This window comes from Equus przewalskii, chromosome 2 (assembly GCF_037783145.1).
Source record: "Equus przewalskii isolate Varuska chromosome 2, EquPr2, whole genome shotgun sequence".
In the NCBI taxonomy this organism is placed as follows: Eukaryota; Metazoa; Chordata; class Mammalia; order Perissodactyla; family Equidae; genus Equus; species Equus przewalskii.
In genome coordinates, this window is record NC_091832.1 from 61987353 (window position 1) to 62005720 (window position 18368).

General features: G+C 37.5%; 1 long non-coding RNA gene across 1 annotated transcript; it reads left to right on the plus strand.

Annotated features, from left to right (window-relative positions):
- The first annotated feature begins 12987 nt into the window (after window positions 1–12987).
- Window positions 12988–17947, plus strand: LOC139078800 (uncharacterized). The gene is made up of 3 exons (XR_011531919.1): window positions 12988–13090; window positions 14428–14615; window positions 17437–17947. It is a non-coding gene; the product is annotated as an uncharacterized lncRNA (long non-coding RNA).
- The last annotated feature ends 421 nt before the right edge of the window (window positions 17948–18368 follow it).

Sequence of the window (18368 nt, forward strand, 5' to 3'; positions counted from 1 at the left end):
GAGGAAGACTGGCCCCGAGCTAACATCTATGCCCATCTTCCTCTACTTTATATGTGGGATGCCTACCACAAGGGGTGCCGAGCAGTGCCATGTCCACAGCCGGGATCTGAACTGGCGAACCCCGGGCCGCCGAAGTGGAACGTGCGCACTTAACAGCTGTGCCACTGGGCCGGCCCCATCTTCACCACCTCCTTACCCAAGTCCCGACTTGAGATGTCACTTCTAATAACTGTTTCTGATTTTAATTATTCTAGATAGATTTATAGTTGTTAAAATTCTTATTATACTTCTGATTCCGGACTAGTTTTAGTTAATATTTATTTACTCTCCTCTATAAAAAAACATGGAATTAACACACATCAAATATCATCTCCCCTTTCTATTGACTTTTAAATTTTGTTGTATGTTTTTCATTCTTAAAGTTGCTTTATGTTATTGAAATATACACTACATCTTCTACTTCTTTATCACCTTTAGTCAGTATCTCACCATTTTAAAAGATATTTCAAAACTCATTCACTCTCTCTCTCCCTTTTTCTTCAGCCTCTACTTTCCAGTTTTTGTTGTTACATTATAATTTTCACATTGTTAAGGTTATTATATTCATTTATATTCTGTGACTATAATCAGGTGTTTGTACCTTTGTATAAGTTAAATCAGAAAATTGAACATATAGTACAGAGAGAGAGCCCATTTACCCTCTGGTTCAATGTTATCGAACTATTCATATAGATTATGTGATTACCTACCTGGATTCAGAGAAAGCAGTTGAAAAAATGGACATTGTTTTTGTTAAAAATAGTCAACAATATAGGAATCATTTTGTACTTTCTTAACTTGCTTATCTATTTATATGTAGACATATAGATATATATCTGAAAGCCAGCGTTGTGCTTCCTGGGGAGATCCTGTAGACATTCTCACTAAAGTCAATGACAAGAACGAATGCCCATTATCAGGACTACAATTTCACATTGGCTGAAGGAGATTAACCTATAGATTAGACAAGAGAAGAAAATCAGAGCTATAAAATACTGGAAAGGAGGAGATATGACTATTACTGTTTGCAGGTGACATAATGTTATAAGTGGAAAACCTAAGACACTAAGTAAGAAAACAAAGCAGTACAAGTATAAGATAACACAGTCACATGGTGGAATATAAAATTAATATATGTAAATAAATAGAATTTATCTAAAGGTAAAACAACCAGTTCAAAGATACAATGGAAGACCTCATTTTTAGTAGCAACATAAAAAATAAAACCATAGGCCTAAACTTAGCAAGAACTGTGCAAAATCGGTATGAAAAACCCTTCAACCACTCCCGAAGTACATAAACGTAAACTTAAATTAATAGAAAAATATATCATCTCAGCTAGGAAGATTCATTATCAATGGTGTCTATCTTCTCTGAGTTCTCTTGTTTGTTTGTTTTAATTTAATGTGATCTTAAGTTTGATACCAACTGAAATTAAATAAAATGATTCTGAATTTCCCATGAAAAAATAAGCAAGTATAACCAGGTAAACTCTGAAAAAGAAGAATGAGGGGAAACTAGCTCTAACAGGTATGGAGTATTCTCTAAACCTCCAAAGGTAAAATAGTGTGGCCCTTGTGCATGAGCAGACACATAAAACAGAACAGTAAGATCATAAACAAAAATATATATACGAATTTAATAGATAAGAAACGTGTCATCAGAAAACAATGAGTAAAGATGAAGTTTTCTATTTTTGTAAGCTCCAAAGTATCAGTCTCAACTTTTCATGGCTACTGGGTCTTGTATTACGGTCAGGAAAGACTTCCTCAATCTGAAGTTATAAACAAAAATTGACCCGTGGTTTCTGTTCATTAAAAAATATGAGCTTCTGATCAATGGTGTGAGAACAATTGCTAGTCATCTGGAGTAAGTTAATGCTGCACACCTTACACCAGGACAAGTTCCAAATCGACCAAAGATTGAAATTTTGAAAATAAAACCATATAAATGCTACAAGAAAACATCAGTGAATTCTTTTATATCCTTGAAATAGAGAAGGACTTTCTTAATATAACACAAAACCCAGAAGTCATTAAAGACAAGAATAATGATTTCTACTGGATAAAAATCAAGAATTTCTGTGTAGAATGAAAAATACATCATACACAAACTCAAAAGATAAGTGAAAAATTGATGATAGTTATTGAAGGGGGGATTGTAACTCATATCATCAACAAAGGCCAATTTCCTAATATATAAATTGCTCTTAAAAACTGAGATAAGGGGGGCCGGCCCGGTGGCACAGTGGTGAAGTGCACACGTTCCGCTTCGGCGGCCAGGGGTTTGTTGGTTCGGATCCTGGGTGCGGACATGGCACCGCTTGGCAAGCCATGCTGTGGTAGGCGTCCCATGTATAATGTAGAGTAAGATGGGCACGGATGTTAGCTCAGGGCTAGTCTTCCCCAGTGAAAAGAGGAGGATTGGCAGCAGTTAGCTCAGGGCTAACCTTCCTCAAAAAAACAAACAAACAAACAAAAAACCTAAGATAAAACAGTTTCTTTGGGGTTCCAATGAAATGTGGTAAGACTGTTCACAGATAAATACATAATTGCCCCTCAAACACAGGAAACACAGGAAAAAGAGCAACACCTCAACAGTAATATGAGAAATGCAAGTTTAATCTACCTTGAGATATCATTTTTTTACAAATGTTGTTGTCAAAAATCCAAAAAGTTGACATATTCTTCTGGCAAAACTGTGGGAAAACCAGTACTCCCATATTGCCTTTAGGATTCTAAAACGGAATAACTTTGAAGGAAAGAAATTTGATGTTATTTACCTAAATGCATTTAACCTTTTCTAGGCTTCCCACTACTGGGAAATAACCCTACACATTCACACAGACAGTCAAGAAATAACGTATGTACGGTATTACTAATTGCAGAGGTGTTTATACACTCCCAAACTGGAAACTGCTTAAACAATAGGAGACGGGTCACATGAACCGTGGTGTCTCCACACCACACAGTCCTAGGAAGCTATAAAAATGAGTGACAAGGATTTGGGTACTGAAATGGTGAGATCTCTAACATTTTTTATTAAGTGATTAAAAAACAAAAAAATAGAACAAAATTCGTAGTAAGCTATCTTTTGTGTAAGAAAGGGGGAAGATAAAAATATACATTCATATTTTTTATATATTTATAAAGAAATATTAAAAAGAATACGCAAAAAATGAATAAAATTGACATCTGTAGGGGAAAGGATGGGGACAGAAGTGAGAGTTTTCTCTTTGTAAATTATATATTTTTATATTGTTTTGATTTTGAACCACGTGAAGACACCTCTTCAAAAATAAAATTGCATATATATGTATATATGCACTATGTCTATACATATTTTGTATATATGAATATATAATTTTAAAATTTTGGATTCAAAATGTTTCCCTTGGAAATCTGAATAAGTTGTACTATTGTCTTCCAGCATCTGACTCATAAAAATCTAATTCAGTCTGATTCTTGTTTATTTGGAGTTTCTCTCTCTCTTTTAGGAGGCTATAGGATTTTTCTCTTTATTTTTGAAATTATAAAATTTCACAAAGATGGATGTGCTCAGCATGTGTGCTTTCTCAATCTGACCATGAGTAAATATTTTTAAGGCTTGGAATATTTTTATCCTTATTTATTTGATTATTTTTCCTTTTTACATTCTGGAAGATTCCCATGTCTTTATCACCATTTCACCAAAACATGATTCTAATATGTAAACACAGCTTAAATATGTGAATGATTCCCAAATGGGCTATACTTTGCTGGGAGAAAAATTAAGAGATCTAAACAAAGGGGATTGTATCCATATTATGGAATTTATAGCCAAGATATATGTCCTTTTAAACTTCACACTCCCTACTATTTATCATCTTCTCCTCAAAAACCAAGGATCTCTTTCATTAAAAGGCAATAAAAATGTAGGAAAACCTCCTAAAAATAGCTCTGTTGTCTTTCTTTTGACTGGCTTTCCCTAAGATGTATAAACCAAGAATAGTATGAGACAAATGCTTTCTCCTGAAACTTTACATACAAAAATTCAGCACATTTATCAAAAATAGGAGAAGATCTCTAAATCAGGATGTATATAAGCCAAGACAGTTATAAATTATCTAAGATGTAGCAGCTCATTTTTTAGCACTTTGGAGGCGATACAGGAAACATTTTCTCTAGTATCTTACATAGTTACATCAAAATTCTTCAAAGTTTTTAAAAAATTAACATTGTTAATTTCAGATTTGAGGCTAGAATAAAAGTGGGCAAATGGCACTTTAATACTGAACTGGCTTTGAGCTAGTTTTTGTAAAGTCGATTAAACTTATTAAGCTAGTTTTCTGTTAATAGATCACTGTTAGTTTTCCTTTAATAGAAGTATTAAAAAGTTTTGCAGTTTTAATAGTATCATCTTTCAATTGTATGACTATATGAGGCTCTTTCAGGCTGACTTACTCTGCAAATGAACAAATCACTGAATAGTTGATCAATTTATCTTGCATATGACGTGAATTAATGCACTATACAATGCTGTACCATGTACCATATTATTTACTAACTGTAGTCTCTCCTTTCCTGGCTTATGAAGAAGCCTCACAGTCATGTATTTTCATTTGCGGTGATCTGACTCCAAATTCGTTTTCTCCACTTGGTTGAACGGAAGCTTGTTCAGCACTCAGTAGTGTTCATCTGTGTTAACTGTTTTCTTCATTAGCGTATATGAGGGGGAATGTTTTTATACTACTTAGTGATTTTATTGCATCTCTGAAGCTTTTTCATACACATAATTTAAATAAAATATTATTTTGTAACTTGGAAAGTGAAGAAATTGTTGAATCAAAATTTTTTTTTTTTTGCCCTGGGGTTAGTCATCACGCTGTAGCATAGTTCTACTTCACTCTCTGAATCTCACTGTGTTCTCTACCTACCCCACTCCCCAACCCTGTCCTATCCAGACTGCTCCACCGCTCATCCCTCCAATTTTCCGGTGTGGGCTGATCCGCGCATTTTCTTTCACTATGTCCTCTGCCTGGAACACATCTCTCTTCTCTCCACTCACCTATCTTACCCCTCCTGAAAAGTCTAGCTCACTCTCCTCTGGGCCTTCAAGGCCTCTCTTAAGCTCCTGTCTTTCCTTCGAATAATAATAATATCGCCCTTTATTAAGAGCTTATACCATTGGAGCTTGTAAAATTTTTCCACGAAGTCTTCCTTTTATCAGAGAAGAATGAATACAATTCCAAAGGTGGGCGAGAGTAGGGGATGTCTTATATCTTCCTTAAAAATTACATTTGTTTTAAAATAATGTTTCGCAATTATTCCCATCAGAATTGAATGAAGGGATGGATCATCTGGGCAACTCGCTGAGAAACGCTGCTACAAGGCGTGCTAAGCAACCATAGAAGGAATTAGAAATAGGTTACTGGAAACTTGAGATTCTTAACACATAGCTCCTTATGCAATGAGTGAGATGTAAATTCGTATGACTTCCCCTGAAGTAGAAAGGGCCCTTGATTTGAAAAAATAAAAGAAATAAAAAGCAAAAAAATGGAAGGAAGGTAGGTAGGAAGGAGGGAAGAGAGGGAGGCAGGGATGGAGGATGGAAGGAAGAAAAAAAGGAAGGAAGGAAGGAAAGAAGGAAGAAAGGAAATTTTACGTGTAATTTTCATGTGATCTTTGTAACACTTCTTTAAACAAAGTAGGCTTAATACCCTTCAATAAGTTCTAGTCATTCTTAGGTTAAAGTTGAAAATCCTTATTACGGCTCACCAGTCCTCTGTAATCCCCTGTCAAAGTCCTTGGCCTCCTCTTTGGCCCTGCCCAGTCCCTGTCTCTGCTCCAGCCATCATGCTTCTGTTCCTCCCTTGATGACGCCGACCCTGCCCCCTCCCCCCACCACAGGCCTTCCAACTCTTCTTACTGGCTTCGGATGGACTACATAAAAAACAGCACTTTGGTCTCCTTTAAAAGACCAATTCCTCAGAAAGGTTTTTCTTTTAGTTTTGTTTGTTGGATTCTCATATTTCCCTTTCAGAATAGTTACCACCGTTTTGACTCCTTGCTTATTGTTTAAAGAGAGCTGAGACCGTAACTATCTTGATCACCATTGTAACCCTAGAGCCTGGCATATGGTAGTCATTCAAATATTACTGAATAAATTAGGTAATATTCTGATACCTATTTTAAGGGTGAGGTACTTGGAGCTTATGTTGGTTTACGTAGGTTACCCAAGGTCGCAGAGCTAATAAGTAGCAGAGTCAGGATGCTGCTCTTTCTGACTCCACAGACAGAGGATTTATTACCATACAATATAAATTTAGATTTGCTAACCCTTATTGCCTGCTCAGCCATGGCCCATCTCATTTTGCTGGCTTATAATAATTTCAGCACCATTTCTGTCACACTATACTAGGTGTTTTTCTAGGTCCCATTTCCCCAACCATAATTTTGCCTCCTCTCTTCAAGGAGATAGGCCATGTTTGTTGTTATTGTTTTAAAATATTTGTTTCTATTTTACATATTGACGTAGTGTGGAAATGGGTGCCTTGGACATTTTAGTCACTCTGCAAAGATTTTACTAAATAATATATAGGAGGAAACTATATACTGTGCAAGGAGGCAAAAATATAAAGTTAGAGAATGTGAAAATAATTCTTTTAATTAGTTATAAACATATATTAGTCATTGGTGTATATTAGGATTATGAAAGGGTAAACTGTTTGCTTTTCTTTGCGAGTAAAAGTTTGAATTATAATAACGAGTGAAATTTAATTTATTTAGTTTAACAAAAAGGCCAAGGAGAAGTTTACTTGCCTTCCTTTGGGTGAGGAAGGTACCATTATTCACTGCAGGCACTTTGAAAAATAGGGAGTAACAAGATTATCTTTGATGTCCTTTCACTTTCCTTTTTAACATCCTTTTTCATTCTCATTTATCCTCTAGAAATGCTTATTCTATAGCCATTTCCACAGAGTTCAGCAGTAAAAGGTGTTAACTAGTAGTATTTTAAGAAGGTACAACATGTCTTAGGGTTGTTTGAATTTGAAAGGGAGACTTGCAATTCCGGAAGGACTATTGGCTTGTAATTAGCAAGATACACTTATAACGGGATCAAAATTGTTTCTCATTCGTGATTTCTCCCATAGAATATAACAAAAGGCCTTGCACATAGGAAATGATAATCACATACTCTAAACTCTACAAGGTGTTCTGTGCTCACCTGCCTCTCCCTCTCATTTCTATCTCTGCCACTTCTAGAAGAAAGAGGCGTGATTGGAGTCAAGGACAAAATGGACTCCGCAAGGATATTCAGATGGGCACTGCATTATTTGCTTTAAATGGAAGTAGAGATGAGAAAATAATCCTAAATGAGGATATTTTCTCACTTACATTACTTTCTTTTCTGTTATTTGGTCCCATTCTGTGACTGAGGAGCTATGGGTACCTGTGCTGACCTTCCATTAGGAAGGCCAAGAGGGAGACAGGGGCAACCCAAAGAACAGGCTGTGCTAGAGCGAAAGCGGGGTTCTGGGGTCTCACACTGCTCCAGGCCAGGACATTAGGGTGAGGGACCCACAACGGTTGTGGGTCAAGCCTTCACTAGTCGTAAAGGATGAGCACTGTTCTGGGCAGCTGTGTGCACATACATGCACACACACATGCAACAACAACAACAACAACAACAAACCAACCCTGGAACCCAACCGTGGTGGCTGTTGTATCAGTCCACACGAGACAAGGATTGGTAAATCCTGGTCCCAGCCATATCTTTTGAAATATGACTAACATAAGATCAATCTGTACTCATGTTTCTTCCTATTTTTGTTTTATACTTATCAAAATCATACAAGCACATAGTTAAGAAATGAATTTCATAGTGAAAAATGGCACTACTTCCTACTCCACCTTCTTCCTCACCCACAGTTCTGTGGGGACCTGGAATTGGCCACCCCCAGATACGTCTCTTTGGCATCAGGATTATTTGAGGCTGATTGCTTTTGATAAACTGGGACAGGGAAAGAGACTCTGAGGAATGGAACTTGCCCTTTGTTAGGACACATTTACATTTGTAAGGTAAATCTCTATCTGTAAAGGTGCCTCCCTCTCTGTACCAGGAAGAAGAAAGGAGATGACCTTCTCTCTCTAAAAACTCTTAATCAATACCAAAGGCAAAGACTTAAATCTGCATTTTATTGTGCTAGTCTGGTAACCTCCTGTAATTGACTTCCCTCCCCCTCCCAACGTTGGCATCTCCTTAAAGATTAAGCATCTTTCTTTAGGCTGGGAACTGATTGCCGCGCTCATCTGTGACCCCCCAGCCCGAGGCAACACACCTGCTGCCCTGCGGCGCTCACTGAGACAGCAGACCTATCTGCCGTTTCCATCAAGAGCTGTGCTGACAGAGCAACCTCGTGACTATTGTAAAAGGGACATTTTAATCACATGTGAAACACCCTGTTTGGGGGTATATAACCACTCTGTGCACCCCACTTCTTCGGTGCCCTTTCTTCCTTCGGGAAGAAAGGCCCCGGGCCATGGTTCCTCATAAAGCTTTGTTTAATTTTCTCTTGCTATTCTGTCTCATGTGAATTTAATTCGTTCTCCGACCAGACGAACCCCCATTTGGGAAGAGGAAATGTCTTTCTCCCCTACAGTTCCATTCCCCAAAGGTAATCATTTAAAAAGAATGCTCTTAGCTATTTCTTCTGTACTTCTCTTTACTTTCTAAATAATATGGTTGTGTTTTAAAACAATATTTTAGATATTAGTATTTGACATTGTGTTATAGTAGATGAACACTTCTCTCTCTTTTCCGTTGCCCATTTCCTTGACTCATTCATTCTCCCAACATAATAAATCACATTTTTTTAGTTAAAGCAATAATCAGCATTTTCCACTAATTTGATAGTTGAATATTGCCTCTTGGCAAGGCAGAGTGTGTTTTCTGACTATATTTCCTTTTCTTTGGTACAATTTTTCATTTTTTCTTGAATCAATAAACATTTCATTTTCATTTGTATTGTTTCCTATGTCCTTTTCCTTCGTTTCCCTCTCAAATGCTCCCTTAATTCTCCATATACCTAAAAGTAGTTTCCCTCAAAGTTCCATTGCATCAGTGAATCTACCACTTGCCTCCTTTTTCTGGAAACTGTCCTCCTGGAGTGATTGTTTCCTGCTGTCCTCCAGGCTGCTCAACCACTGTCATCCTGCTTCTTCTCTTTGCTACCCTTCCAACTTGAACCTCCTGTTTTTTGGATGTCAAGTCTTCTTTCTTCTTGATTACTTCATCAAGTACAACCAAGTAGCATGAGAGGTAACATTTTTGGTTTTTGGTCCTCCTTATTGATTGACAGTTAGGTTGATACAACTTTGTTTGTTTGTTTGTTTTTTTATTTTTTTAGGAAGATTAGCCCTGAGCTAACATCTGTTGCCAATCCTCCTCTTTTTGCTGAGGAAGACTGGCCCTGAGCTAACATTGTGCCCATCTTCCTCTACTTTATATATGGGACGCCTACCACAGCATGGCTTGACAAGTAGTGGATAGGTCCGCACCCGGGATCCAAACCAGCGAACCCCAGGCCAATGAAGCAGAATATGAGCACTTAACCGCTGCACCATCAGGCAGGCTGCTGGTTGATACAACTTGGAAAATATATTTTCCTCAGAATTATTGAAGGCATTTCTCAATTGCCTTCTGATAAATAGTATTGTTGGCAAGAGGTCTGATGTTAATATACTTCTCATTCTTTATATAGTTCTGATTTTTCTCTCTGAAAATTTTTTCCTCCCTTTATTTTGATATTCTTAAATTTTACAGTGATGTGTCTTTGTCTGAGTCTTTATTTATTCATTGTACAAAACACTAGGTAAGATCTTTCTGGTTTCCTTCAGCTCTGGACAATGTTCTCTCCTTTGATTCTCCGTTTTCTCTTTCTGGAACTTCTATTTGTTGTGTGTCAAGCTGCTAGTTTGATCCATTAAATCTCTCATTTCTATCTCCTGTTTTCTTCTGTTTTGCTTTTGTTTTCCTTTGAGGAGATTTTCTTTACTTTATATTTTAAGCTTCCATTGACCTTTTAACTTCGGCTTTTGTGTTTTTAATACCAAAATTTTACTTTTCATTTTCAGGAGAATATGCACATATATATATGTACATATATATAATGTTTCAATTGGGGATAATATAAAGCTTATAGGATTTTTGTCAGAATTAAATGAGTTAATAATGCAGGACAACTGCTTAAAACAGTGCCTCACTCATTGTTAGCATGCAGTAAATGTTAAGAAAACAAACATTAGCAATTTATAATAGTTATGTTGATTAGCTTCTGCTACATATCTAGCTCCCAAAATTAGTTCATGATTCTACAGGTTGGCAATAGGAGCTGGGCTCATCTGGGCCAGTGAAGCTAAATTCACTTGAGCTCACTCCTGGATCTGCAATCAGGTGGTAGGTTGGGTGGGTGAGGTTGGGTGGCTTGCGAATGGCCTCACTAGGGAGAGCTGTGATGACTGAACCTCTCTCCACGCAGTCGCTCATGCTACAGCAGGCGAGCTCAGTCTTATTCACAAGGTGGTGGTCCGAACAAGTCTCATATCTCTTTAACGTCTCATTTGCAGTTGCTCCACTGGCCAAACAAGTTAGATGGCCATGCCCAGAGTCGATGTGGGAGCAGCTGCTCAAGGACGTGCACACAAGAAGAAGGGAACAAATTTGGGGTCTTTAATGCAGCACTCTACAATGACATAAAGTATTAGTATGTTAAATTCAAGACACAAACCTTCTAGTTAAAGATCGTGGTTTAAATAAATGGGTGTCTCTCCCTCTTCCTCTTGAAACTGTTACCAAAGCAGCTTCCTTTTTGCCTGTTTCCCAGAAAACCAATCGCTGAGACAACGCGATTGCAACAGAGAAGGTTTTAATCACAAGGCAGCCAAGTGAGAAAGCGGGAGAAAGAGTCTCAAATCTGTCCCCTAGAAATTGGGAACTCAAGGATATTTATGGGGTAAGGGGTAAGGTGGTCTGAAGTGTGGAGATAGATGACTGGAGGTGAGGTAATTGATAATCTGCGCAAGTGTAGTCAGACTTCAGGCCTCTTCATAGGATGCATGTTCACAAAATGGCAGCGTTAGCACTATCTGAGGGTGGAGTTTTTAGCCTCTTGATGTCAAAAAGTCACTTACTGAGGGCTAGCTCCAGTGGCCTAGTGGTTAAGTTTGATGTACTCCACTTCAGCAGCCCATGTTCAGCTCCCAGGTGCAGACCTATACCACTCGTCTGTCATCAGCCATGCTGACGTGTCAACCCACATACAAAAAGCGGAAGATTGGCAGCAGATATTACTTCAGGGAAAAATCTTCCTCAGGAAAACAAAGGTCATGTTTTGGGCATCTGCACAGGCCTAGTTGATGGTTTGGTGGTCTCAACTGGCCTGAACTGGACAAGGGGGTCCTACTTCCTGAAAAACAGGTCAAACATTTGTCACCATGGTAACCCAGGTGCCAGGGAGATGCTATCTATAGGAACCTAGTGGGAGTCCAATAGTAGATTGCCTAACCACCCAACACTGCCCTCCTCTGCCCCCTGAGGCTCTGGACTTGGAGGTTTCAAGGACCAGGAAGAATGAGGGGTGAAGGGAGGAGCTGAGAACTGGGTCATTGGTTTGAAAACCTACAGAGAAAGCAGTCAGACCTCAGTTCCCCTCCTCCTCTGCATGGGGACAGGAACTCTCTGCTCTCAGACAGGAAACAGGAAATCTTTTGTCTGGAAAAATTAAGAACATGTTTAGGATTTGGAAACAACAGGTAGAATGGGTGGGGGGTAAATGCTGGGATTGGATGAAAGTTTTTGATTGAAAAGTGACACTCCCCCATCCCAATGCCCTGCCTCACTTCCAGAATAGAGATAACCAAACTTTCCTCACCCAGGAAGGAGACAGGCAAGTTCTTTTCTGAAGAGACTGCTCAGTCCTCAAAGAAGGACACGTAGACGTTTAAGGGGGCAGGAGTTCTCTGTTCTTCCGCTAAGCACACAGAATTTCCAGTCAGTTATTCACTGATGAATTTCAAGCACCTAGAACAGTGCCTGGCACATAGTAGACGTTCAATAAATATTTACTGAGTGTTGAATAAATGAGTTTTAAGTATCTCATTTTAGATGTAGGCAGCCCAGGATTACCAAATATTTGAGGAAAGTCTCCAACAAGGAAAAGAAAGACCTAAAGAAATGAGCAAACGCCAAACGATGAAATAAACCTACAGGAAACAGATATAATGGAGGAGAGAGTATTCTAAAAAGTGTACCTAATTAAAGTCTTCAGAGAAAGAAAATTTAGGACCCAAAAAATTATATTTGAATTAGCTATCTATCTATCTATATATATATACTCTTATTTTCCTCATTTTATAGTTGAGAAAATTGAGATAAAGCCAGTTTAGGTAACACAGGGACAGGCTTTGAGTTGAACCCAGGAAATCTGACTCGAGTCCTCCCTCTTATCACTATGCAGTACTGAGTCTCAGATGTTCAATCAGTATTTATGGGTTTGTATGAACCATACCCTTCTCTCAAGTCTCTGCCATCCTTTCTACCAGTCCAAATCCTGCTCATTTCCTGAGAGCTGCTCCCTTCATAAATCCGTCTCTGAACACAGCTGATCACACTGATTTCTGTAGTCTTCAAACACTTAGAATCTGTGGCATACAATAATTGTTTTGTTCTCTGGTAAGTTTTTAAAAATATATAACTCTGTCCTCCCTGAAAAGAGCAAATCCTCAGGGATGTAAACTCCTCAGGAGTCTTTATCAAAATGCTAAGTCCATAAGAGTCACTTTATAAAAATCTGCTGACTTGAGTCTAACTAGAGCATTTGCTGGATTAATACCATGCTCAAATTTGGAACATTCCAAACTCATAAGATCTACTTGACAAAAGCATCTCATTACTTCAGACGCTGGTGTAATTGATTTGTCATTACCACACGCTATTCATAGTCTGGCAGTAGTGGAGAAGAGCTACCCTTGCACACTGTTTGAAATAAAACAAGGATGACCCGGATAAACAGGTACCACTTTATAACCTAAATGTCTCTTGGGAAAAGAGAAGGTAATTCTCCATCATTCCAATTTCTTCAGGTTATAGATGATTGGGTGGTTCTTGCTGGTTTTATGTCTTGACTTAACCTTTTATCAAGCTCTTTCTGGACCAGTGTTCTGTATGCTGTAGGCATATATCTCTCATTATCATTTGTGGTAACTGAACACATCTGAGTCAAACATAAGAATTCTATTTTGGCATATATTTGAAATGTTTTTCAGACAACCATTCACCATAAACATTTATTAAATATCCACTTTGGATTTAGCAATATCCTAAAATCTGTGGTAAAATTATGCACGGGACAAAAGTCATAATCCCTCCCCTCAAGGAGCATACAGTGGAATTTATTTGTATTTTATATGTTTAAAATGTATGATTGTGCATTAAAATACTTTTTAGAGAAGTTAATGCAAAACATCTTTGTTTCTTAAAAGAGCAATGACTTGTTTGGCAAGATATAAAAACTGGCCACTGTACAGAGTCTGTATCTAATTTTACCTTTTCAAAACTCATATATATGTATATGTTTATATATGTGGGTGTGTGCATGTATGTATGTATATATAAAGATAGAGAATTAGCTAACATATGAGGATAATGAACATGGATTTTCATAGTGCAGTTATACATATTTATGCCTTTTGAAATATTGCCTGACACATGTATCTGAAAACCAGAGAAGATTTGAGACAGTCATCTTGGTTCCTCTGGTAAATATTTTATAATTTACAGTTTTCCACTTATGGAAGGATTTGGGTTGGGAAATTATATGACAATCATATGATTACTTGGAAATGTCAGTGAAAAATCAGATAACATACTTCCAATTGGATAATTCAATGTGATAGTGCCGAAGGAACATCTTGCTTTTTAGGCCTACCTAAATCTATACATAATAAATCTTATATTTTAAATGTATTGTAAAGCATAAAGTACTTTCCCATCTATGATCTCATTTTGATTTTGGTCCAAACATACATAAATATATTTGTATTGTATATGTATGTATTAGATGTACATATTCATGTCAACTCAAGATAAAATAGAATATACTCATACATTAATATTCTCATTTGGTGTGATATAACAAACAGCCTATTATTTTTTGTTTGTCTCTTTATCGGTTTTGTTTTTCCCTTGGCACTAGGGGTTTGAGGTGTGATCATTTAGAGATTATCTTCCTATGTGTAACCCCCAAAGATTTGTGAATCTCCTTTATTCTTCAGCTTGAAAGAACTGCAATTTTTGGCAATAGCTGGTTCTCTATGATCTAAGACAGGCAACCCCTCTTCTCTAATCTAGAATGACACTGCCAGAACTAAATGCTACTTCAACATCTGGGTTCACTGATCACAAGGGAGAACAGCAAATGAAGGTGGACCCACCCTTAGCCATAACCACACCTGGAAAATACCTTCCAGGGCACACCCTGCGGTGGAGCGATGATGATCTTCAAGTGTACCGTTATAGTTAGCAACCATCGGGATCGGGTGAGTTCTCAGAAACTTAATGATAAAAAGTAAAGAAGACATCTAAGTTGTGTTCACAAAATTACAGCTCTTTAACATTGAGCATTAAAGGAATAAGCAAACAATGATAAAAACTGAAAGAAAAGATTTCCTAGCTGGAATAGAGGCACATGCAAGCTGAGAATTTAAAGCCAGTCATAGTATCTACCAACTTTTTAAAAAGAACCAGGATGTGCAGACAGCTCGTAATCCTGAGTCTGTCATATTGGTGAAAGAGACTTGGGATTTCATGCATTACTGAAATGTTTTTAGCTTAGTAGTTAATACAGGTCTACAAAGCAAGAGTTTTACCAGCACTGTTTCTTTAGAGCCTCTTGATGTGCCATGATACAAATGTCCAAGAAAAATATAAATGGAAACAAATTCATTACAGTTAGAAATTTATCTTTGGGAATTAGAGGTTTGATTAGGCTGTGTTCTCTGCGTTCATTGACACAGCACACAAATCTTTACGAAAGTGTTCTTTTCCTTCAGGAGTATATGCTTATGAACTACGGTGAACATTCATATTGAAGTGGAGAAGATATTAAGGAGTTGAAAGTTGAAGTTTACTTCCTCTTGTCTGTTGGGCCCTTTTTGTTCATTATTTAAGGGAGTCAAAGACCATTAGAGAAAGCTAATAGCCTTTAGAACCCTCAGATTATACTGATATTACTGATGGGAGAGTTAAGCCAAATTGCATTCTCAAAATGGTTCTGGGAACATATCACTTCCAGTAATGGTGCTATCAACCAGGCCTAAAAGCAAAGAGGGCAGGGATGCACTTAAAGGTAATTATCCATCAACATTGGAAAATATGGTTACTAGATTAAGAGAGTTGAGTATATACAATATATCTTGATTGCAGCAAAGCAGTTGATACAGCATTATTCAATTTACCGGCTAGATTAATTTAAATTGGTTTAGGCAGAAGTATAGTCAAATGAACTACCAGCTATCCAGAGGGCCATAAATAATAGATAACAATAAACACATTTGTTTTACATGCTCCTAATTTAATTATTTCCCCCAGAACTCTTTTTTAGTTCAGAATATGACAGTTATATAATATATGCCACCCTCCAGTTATCTTTACTTAAGATCTTTTAGGAATCCCATCTGTTCCATAAAGTTGCAAGGACCAATTATAGTACCATCAACTACTCCCATTATTCAGGGCTGACTTTATTTATCCATATTCAGCTTTCAGTTTCCCCTTAGATTTCTGTTTGATGTCTGGACTTTCTCTTAATGTAAAATGTCAAGAGCACAAGTACAGTGGTGGAAATCGCCTTGGCTTCCATACACAAAAAGCCACTGACTGGATTCTCCTGAGGGCTTTGGTGGAGGTGACAATGACAGGAAAATCCACTATGGGCAAGACTTTCCTTTTCTCCTTGCAATTTCCACCTTAACCAGAGGCACCTGTGGGGCTGGGAAACACCGCTGTAGGTACTGCCTACACTGATGGTGAAGCAAGAACATGCAGATCTCTATGATATTTCCCTTTTTGTGCTTATATCACAAATTGGTTGTCTTGGGAAAGTAATACAATTACATTCTTATATATGTTTTTGAATGTTGGAATATTCCTATCAGGGGTTTAGATACCAAATGTACTGTGTCTGCTTCCCCAAATGATTTGAAATGGCATATAATAAAAGAGAGAGAGGTACTTGCCTCTTCTGTACTTGAGAGGGGAAGAGATAGAATAATTGTGGCAGAAACCTTGAGAGAGAGGAAGTATTGTGATTGAGTTTAAAATGTAGTCAAGAGGGTGGTGGCCACAGGAGCTGGGAGTGGCAACCCACTGACACTGAGCCAGGAAATGGGGACCTCAGTCATACAACTTCAAGCAACTGAGCTTGGAGGAGGACCTGGAGCTCTAGCTGCAAACACAGCTTTGTGAAACACTGATCAGAGATCCCCTCCCCACCATGCCTGCACCTTTTACCTACAGAACTGTGAGCAGATAAATGGGGGTTATTTTCAGCCACTGTGTAGTCATTTTTTATACAGCATTAGAAAACTAATACATAGGTTCAACTGTGCAACAGATGAATTTATGAACTATCATATACACTAGTTGCGTGAAATAAAATCTTTCCTAATTAAAAAAAATGTAGCTGAGAGGGAGTAGTACAGCACAGTAGAAAAATTTTATTTCTTCACTAACTACTGATGTGGTTTTAGGCCAATTGCTTAATTATGAGCGGTTTTCTCATCTGTAATATATTCTTTTAATTGATGTCTCACTGTGAATATCAGCTGGCTAACTGGACTGTGTTTGTATGTGCTTCTTATTTTCTATATACTTTTCCCTCTTTTGATTAGAAAAATAAAGCATACTTATTATTTCAAAAATCTGAAGATATATAAAGTATGAAAATAAAAATAATGAAAGTAATTCTACTACTATTCATAATTAGGTTGCTTTTTTGTGTGTATTATTGCCTTGATTTATGCTGATTTTATTTGTATTATTGCATTCTGATTTTATCATTTCTTTCTAACATTTAAACTCCCTTCCCTGGTTTCATTTTCTAAAGTAAATTATTTTGCTTCGAAACTTACTTTCTTGATTAGTGTTTCATATTTCTACTCAGATTTCTAGCCCCTAATTCTTGTTCTTAATCTATAATCCCACTGAGATTACATTTTTTTAGTTTTTATTTAATGAACTTTACTATTTTAAACTTATCAGTATTTCCTCCCTTTACCTTCATGTTTTTATTGTTGTTATCTTTTTCTAGCCTTCAATTCCTTTTCCTTCAGGTTCGTTTTTCTCTGTTTGCCTCTCCAGGTTTGTTCTCAGCTCTTTTCTGTCCTGTTTTGTGTCCTGAGAGGTGCCAGAAGAAGATTGGAGGGTGGGAGGAAAGGGCCCTCATTACCTGGCCATGCTGTTCCTTTACCTGAGGAGGACACTTCCCTTGGGATTGTGGCCCTCCCTGGTTCTGGTACGACCGTTTTGAAGACTCCTTTTCCCTTTCAAGTCTAGAAGTGGCAATCGTTTCCCTCTTTTCACTCGTCCCTTTTGGTTCTCTTAACTGTTGCCACTCCTCTGTAAATTGATCCTTCTTTAACCTTCTTTCTGTTAGACCCTTTGAGAATGCTGTTCGTTTCAAGCTGAGATAGTGATGGAAACAATCTTTATCCTGTTAATCTTTCAAAACACATTTTGTGTCGTAGTTAAATTCTCTTATGTTTAGTATCAACTCCTTTAACCAATGTTAAATCATGTAATATTACCCTATTTGATTCTTATTTCACTTTTCATTAACTATCCATGAATAAATTTTAATTTTTGCTTCTCTAATGCTGTGATTTATGTTTGGATTTCATAATGACCTACAGAAAACATAACCACAGAGGATGAGAGCCATAGAGGCCACACCACACTCAGGAGGCTGGAGGACCTTTTCCTTAGCAGTTCCCCCTACAGTGTTCTATCCAGTTTCCTCAGTCGATTTCTAATTCCTTTTATGATTATTTCTCTGAAAATACTAACACTGAGATACTCAGGGACCTACAAATTAGTGCTCTGCAGGGTAATTTATTCTCTTTATGCAAATTCTATACTTTTCTACTGCTATACATTTTCCATACTGTGCAATCTTTACATCTTTATATTTGGAACGGCCTGTTTTATTATATGTGGTCTCTGACACATAGAATCAGTGATTTTGGCCAAGTATATCATCGTCTGACAAACAAGCACAGCCCGACATGAACCTT